Here is a 7,503-nt window from a genome sequence, read left to right on the forward strand (position 1 = left end):
AATACACATAAAATGTAAATCATACACTGTTCACTTTTTTTCAAAAGCTTAAGTTCAGTGTGACATAAATGACCCTTCCAAAGCAAAATGTAAGATTAATACTGCATATAAGAATAGCTTACTATTCTATGAGCTAGCCAACTAAACCCTCTTCCCTGATTAATCTGTTACCTTAATGATATACAACTCACCTCAGTTAATTAAAATTTATCAAAACTAAGAACAAAGATGTAATCCCAAAACAAGAAAATAGTATCTTGTAGGAAAATCATTTTGTTTTCAATTATCATGTGTGTGTCTCTCTCTGTGTGTCTGTCTCCTTCCTCCTCTCCCCTCGTGTGTGTGTGTGTGTGTGTGTGTGTGTGTGTGTGTGTGTGTGTGTGTATGGAGTAGGCTCTCTCCTTCCATCTGGAGGTGTGTTCAAGGGCTTGAACTCAGGTTATAAGAATCCAGCACCTTTACCCACTGAGCCATCTCACAGGCCTCTGAATATTATTCTATTTCAGAGAGTTAACATTGCACTTTAAAATTTAAAGTATAATAAAAATACTGAAGGTCAAGTATCTCTCAGTAATAGTGTGGAAAGGTTTCCGCTAAAGACAAAAGGATGAAAAGTTTTAACTCAATAATCCACACACAGACTATCCCCTTCTGATTTTAAATCAATCTTTTTTTCTCTCTCTCTTTTTCACAGGCTGTTTCTACAACTCAACCACCTAGGTGTACATTGAAAACAAAATTAATTTCTGTATATATCTAAAATAAACTGCCTCCAAAGTATAATATTATCTGTGGGAAAACCTATCACCTATTGTTAGTGGAAGAGAAGACCACCCCTCCAGTTTGAAAGCACAGGCAGACATCCACAAGACAGGTCCTATCAGGCTGGTGTGAAAATGCTAAGAAACCAAATGGCATGCAGTAACCCTGAAGGTGAATGATGATCACAATAGAAATGGACAGCCCTACCTGCATACACAGATTCTAATCAGAAATGGCAAGGTGTTGGGGAGGGGGTTATGGGGAAATCTTAAGTAAGGCTGTATTATACATAACAGAAGGCATCTGCTTGTTAATAGCAGAGTTGTTAAAAGCTAAATCCTGGACTTCAGGTTGCCTGGATTCAAATTCCAGCTCCAACAATTACTGTGTATATAGGACAAGCTATTCAGCATCCATAAACCTCAGTTTCTGTGTCTGTAAATTTGGTGTAATAGCTCCTAATGGGACTGTAGTGAAGACAAAATGAGACATAACAGATGCAAAACCAGTGATCAGCCAGCACTAAACAGTTAACAACTGTTAGTCTTCTAATTAAGATGAAAATCGTTTACAGAACAGATCTGAAATTCCAAAAGCATCTAAGTAATAGTAAATAAATTATATTCTAGTTGCCCACTTCCTAAAAGGAGTAGATGATACTAATACCCATCACACAGTCAGCAATTACAAAATCCTGGAAGCCAGCAACAACCAGAAATTAAATCACTTTTTAGATGGCTACTATTCTGTGAAGGCCACAGCCCAAATCATTAATAATCAGGTTACAGTACTAAGGTACCTATTTCTATATTATGATGGGCTAAACCTATCCAAAGAAGAAAACATGTGGGCAAATCAACCAGGACAGTCAAAAGGAAACCAAAAAAAGTCACTATTTTATTTGGTGAGTACAGTACTTCAGTCCACTCCTCAAATACCTGACTTGCATGGGAGACTGGGTAAAAAGACAGAGGGATAAGATATTAGACATGGGCAACTAAAAATGTCTTAGTCCCCTGAGGTTTCAAAGAGTAAATAAAATATTTATTGCAAGTAATCCTAAATGTTGCATATGGAATTTAAACTATTTTTAAAGATTTACTTTTTATTTATGAGTCTATGTGTGCAAGGAAACCAGAAAAAAAAAAAAAAAGGCATTGTTCTCTGGATCTCGAGTTACAGGCAGTGGACAGCTGCCATTTGGGAGCTGGGAACTGAACCTGGATCCTCTGAAAGAGCAATAGTACATGCTCTTAACTATCAGCCATCTCTCCGGCTCTTTAATTGTTAATTTAGCCAATTAGGGCTAGGGCTATAACCCAGTAATAGGACACCTCTCTAATACATGTGAAGCCCTGGGTTCAATTCGCACATTGAAAAATAATTAACACAAATTGTGTATGCTTCTGGTGGCTTTATATATGCTCAATACAGATTAGCAAAGTCAAACTACTTGACCCTGAAGCATAAGAAAACCTAAGCAGCATCTGGGAATGAACCACCTATGCCTAAAACCTAAGACTAGACAAAGCAGACTCTTAATATGTGAATTCTCTGTCACTCCACATCCTTCAACACACACCTGAGGGGGGGGGGGGCCTATTTGAAAACAAACTGCTAACTGTCAGCAACAGCCATCAGCATCACCTGTACAGGCTTCTAGGAAAGGAATCTAATAGCTACTTACTTGATAGCCACTAATTCACTCTTCATTTCAAAGTGGTCTTTTTTATCTAGGTTTAAAAGAAATAAAACTGTCATATATATGCAGCAGATGGAAATGAATTCACTATTACCTTACATTATCCTTTTCAGCTGGCAATAACTTGTGGCTATAGAGCAAAGAAAAAAAAAAAGCTGGGTATTTTTAATCAGAGTTTGGATTCTAGCCCTGCCCTGCAGCATGCTGTAAGATGAGAAGTGTTCCAGCCTCACATTCCAAGGAAAATGAATTTTTGTGTGAGCAGGCCCTGTGTTAACTATCACCTCACTTTCTGCACAGTGCAAACATGTCCAAAGTGTATACTATTTTCAACTATTCTCCATGTTACATTAATTGAAGTAGCATCCTTGGAAAAAAAACTGATCAATTATAAGCTAACTGCATTTAAGAAAAATTTAAAGTGAAACACATGGAATAAAACAAGTGACTAAAATGTTCCTGGTTTGCACAGATGAAATAACCTCCCTCCCCACCCCCCTTTATACTTTAGGTTCACACAACAAAAACCTTAAGGGCCTTTAAAAAAAGAAAGAAAGAAAACAATGTTCCAACCTTCACTCTAACACAGGATTAAACCAAATGCCTTAACCTCTGCAGAAGTGAAATATAAATATCTACTGTCTTAGTTTGCATTCTCTTGCTGCGATGAAACACTGACCAAAACCAACTTGGGGATGAGATAATTTTTTACTGGCTTATATATCTCTACCACAGTTCATCACTGAGGTAAGCCAGGACAAGAACTCAAACAGGGAGAAAAGCTGGAGGGAAAAATTTCTCTTCATAATCCTGGACTACAGTTGATTAACCAAAGGTCATTAATGTTACTACCAAGATCCAATTCAAATAATGTCTAAAATCTGGAAACCTTCTAAAGACCCACTTAGATCCTACAATGCCCCAAGAATCTCCTTAATATCCTGTGGGAGGTTTCCAAACTCCTGCCCTAAGCTGCTTACAGAATTTGGGGGTTCCATTAGCAACTGTTTCTGTACCACCAACTTCTTCTAGAAAGAAAATCTGAACAACTTGTCCTGATCCTTGTGGTCCTTGTTCTTCAGGCCTCTTGGACTATCCCCACTTGCAAGCATTCTTCAAGCTCCATGGGTGGCACACATCACTATGTGCCCTAAATGGACAGGTCGACCACAAGAAGACTACAGAATCAACTGCTGCATTTCCAGCCTGAACTTGGAACTCCCTAGAATTCAGTAAATCAGTGTCCTCCTCTACTGCTCTCCATCCACCTGTTCCCTGAGGCAGGAGCTCTCCTTGAACTTAGACTTGGACTTCCTTGGCTAGGCTGGAAGCTGGCAAAACCAGGAATCCTGTCTCTGTCCCACAGGAATCCAGGTTACAGGAGTGCTGGGATCAGAACTCTGGTCCTCATGGTTACACAGCAAGTGCTGTTAACCACTGATCATTTCTCAGTCCCCTTAAAATAAACCTTTAAGTCATAATAGTAATAATAATACATATACACTGTACATGCACTTATTCATTTTTTTCTGAGGAACCCTGATACACTAAAATATTAAAAATCAAATGGCTACTTTTCAAATATGACAGCATGTTAAAGAAATGGTGATTGTTGTTTCTAAGTTACTACTTTCAATGCAATACCAACACATTAACAATATTATCTCACTGTGGTCATTAATCATTAATATCAACCCTATCCAGCCCTGACTCAATCAATACAAGCTTTAAGGAAGAAGTATTTTAAGTGCAGAAGAGCAAGCTAAAAATAACCATTAACAAATGAGCAAGAAAATAGACACCAAAATATACCACAGTAAGCAAAAATAATAACCCCCTAGCATAAGAAGATAAAAATTAATAAAAATATGCATAGCATTTTTCAGTTTAAAAATCATTGGTAGCAATACAGGGGATCAGATCAATGCAGAGTTCCCACACAAATTGAGGGCACTTTGGAACAGGATGTGTCTCTTAAATTTTAATGAAATCTCCACCCCAGAGAACCTAGGTAACAAAGAGGACCCTAAGAGAGACATACATGGATCCACCTAGGAAAGGGAAAAAAGACAAGCTTTCCTGAGTAAATTGGGAGCGTGAGGGGGAGGGTGGAAGGGGAGAGAGAAGGAGAGAAGGGAGTAGGAAAAAAATGTATAGCTCAATTTTTAAAAAATGGCAAAATAAATTTAGTGAAATCTGAAACTTCCAATAACAAACAGCATTTGCTAATAATATTGAATGATGTCCATTTTCCAAGAAGCAATAGTCTAGCAATTTGCTGCTTTCATCGAGCAAGTATAATATAGACAATTACAAAGCAATTTTGTCAGAGATAGCAAATCATACACAAATTTTTCTATAAAAATGGTAAGTGGTGTCTCAATTACAAATATTTCTAGCCCCCCCCCCCAGTTCTTCTTCTCCTTAGGGCCTCAGTATAATGGACTTCTTAACGGGACTGCAGTGTCTCTCATAGCTGCTGTGAATCCCCTTTGAGTCACTGAGGCCTGAGTCATGTTGGTCACTACGAGAGGAAAGGACTAACTCAGTGAAGGAAAAAGGGCAAAGACTGATTCTAAGAGAAGGATGCCATCCATGTTGGCTCTGTGATGTCTCCTAATCCACAAAGTTGTGTTCCTCAGCCATATCCCATTTTCTGGACTGGATTGAATGACAAGGAATGGCACTCTAACTAGGATGGGAAGATAACTGAGAATGTACTATATAATAAGAAAACTGATAGCCCAAAATCACTGAACCAACCAACTGGTGACTGCCCAAACAAAGCATTTCAGACACACATCATACAGCAGAAATTTAAAAAAAAAAAGTGTGATTAACTCTCACTAACATAGATAGATATATAGATAACTAGAAAAACCATCTAAATCATGCAGGATGCAAAGAAAGGATGTATCTAAAGGGAAAGCTAAGCAATTTATTCAACAATTACAGCAAATAAACATCCCAATAACTTCTCAAACTCAAGGCAATCAAATTTCAAACATACCTTTCAGATCCACAACTAGAAACCTACCATAGAAGGCAAGCATTCTTGCATTTCAAGGATGAGCACTTTCACTATCCACAAACTATAAAGACTCAAATGTTCTCCAGTGCTTTCTCTGTTAAAGGTCAGTAGAATGGGAGGATGGCACAGAGGCAGGGAGGTCATCATTAGAGGTTTTAAATCCAGATAATATGCTAAAATAAAGTCAAGCCTTCAGGTAAGCAACATGTCTACTGAAGAAATGAAATTAAGAGCTGGAAAGATACCTCAGCCATTAAGAGCACCAACTGCTCTTCCAGAGGATCTCAGTTGGATTCCCAGCACCTACACAGAGCTCACAACTCTAGTTCCAAGGGACCATGATTCCCTTTTCTGGTGTCTGTGAGCACCAGGCTAGCATGTGTAGCACAGACATATAGGCAGAACAGACACCCAAACACATAAAAGTTTTTTTCTTTTTTTAAGAAATTAAATGAAGACATGCAAAGAAAAAAAATCAACATAGCAGTTAGCACAGTAACTTCCGAAGACTTCATTCAATGTCTTCATTAATATGTTGAAGCACTGATTAAGGTGCCATCCTACACTGGTAAATATCAGCTGTGCCAGTCAGCAAACTGTTATTTCAATAACTACCTTGCTGAAGCAGAGCACAGATTCAAAGTCACCAAGAACTTATAGCAAGTTTGTGAAATATTAGGATATCAATAAATATACAGTGGGGGGTTTTGATTTGTTTCAAATAGTTCAGGTCAGACCACCAAGTAAATTTAAGTTACCTGTACTGACAAATACAGGACAGCTGAGTGAATTAACATTCTAACTCTTGAGATGTGAAACATTTCAATCAATACAAATCAGCCTTCATCAGTGACAGTACTCGGGCTTTACCTTGCTACGCCCAGTACGTGGCAAAAATTCAATCTATTTAACGTCTAAAACAGTGTCACCACTTTGGGAAGCGAACAGTAGGCTGTAAAGTGCAACCATTAAGGTGCTAGCTTTCTCTAGACAGTACAAGTTCATCCAACAACAAAGGAAGTGGGTCAACCTGAACTCGCAAGGCAGAGAAGAGTCCAAAACGAAAACTTCAGTAACCTTGCTTGTCTGAACCAAAGACATGAAGTTCTGCTAGTCTGACAAAGAAAGGTAGCCTGAGTTGCAGCTAGGTGAATAAGAATTCAAGTTTTCCCTATGAATGTAGAATTTCTCCAAAACCCACGGGATAGGAGACTGGGGGAGGCTTAAGAGAAAGAAACTACTGCAAAGAAAGACTGGGGGAGGCTTAAGAGAAAGAAACTACTGCAAAGAAAGTAGTGGTTGCTGGGCATGCAAGCCGCAGCTGGTCATCTTGCAGATGGGTTAGGTCAAGACGTCTTTCTCATCTTCGACCCCGATGGAGAAGACAGCTGGGTCTGGTGCTCTCCCTGTAAGCCCCCTAGGCCGCCTCGGGCCACCTTCCCCACAAGCCTCGGGACGCGGACACACCCCCATGGAGGATGTCACCTCGGCCTCCTCAGCCCTCGATCGCTGCGGCCCTGGGCCGCCTGCCGTCCTCACCCCGGAGTCTCGGCTCTCCCACGCCGACTCCCGCGTGCCTCCCCGGCCTTCCCCGAACCGCGGCACGGGGCGACGCGGCGCCGAGAAGCATCCACACGATCCCCAGGCGTCCGGGACACTGAGGCTCCGAACTCAGCTCCAGCCGGAGCTCGCGAATCCTGGCCCGGAGCCGCGCTTCCGCCTGGCGCGGGCCGCGGTCGCCAGAGAGACCGGAAGTCCCGCCTCTGGCTCCGGAGCCCAGGCCTCCCGCTACTCACAGGGGCTGCAGCTGGGCAGGGGTGGGGACGCGCATCTTCTCTTTCTCAGGCTGCCCCTGGTATGTCACTTGGCTAGTCTGCAAACGCTGGGCCAAGTATCCACTGGATGACTCAGGCACCGACCTCTGAGCCCACACTCTGGTTGAAAGTTGAGAAAAACAAAAGCAGTGGCTAATCACACCAGGAGGGAGTAGATTTTATTTCATTAATTC

At 40.8% G+C, this 7,503-nt stretch overlaps 1 protein-coding gene across 4 annotated transcripts in view; it reads right to left on the reverse strand.

The window, feature by feature from the left end:
• The window catches only part of Disp1 (dispatched RND transporter family member 1), a 143,882-nt gene extending 136,641 nt beyond the window's left edge, over positions 1-7,241 (reverse strand). For 2 of the 4 annotated variants that reach the window (XM_051186491.1, XM_051186490.1), the window contains exon 1: positions 7,035-7,241. The gene's annotated coding sequence lies outside the window, so the exon portion shown is untranslated. The remainder of the gene's footprint in view (positions 1-7,034) is intronic. The other 2 variants (XM_051186488.1, XM_051186486.1) reach the window with 1 other exon arrangement.
• Between the last annotated feature and the right edge of the window lie 262 nt (positions 7,242-7,503).

This window comes from Phodopus roborovskii, unplaced genomic scaffold (assembly GCF_943737965.1).
Source record: "Phodopus roborovskii unplaced genomic scaffold, PHOROB, whole genome shotgun sequence".
Lineage (NCBI taxonomy): Eukaryota > Metazoa > Chordata > Mammalia > Rodentia > Cricetidae > Phodopus > Phodopus roborovskii.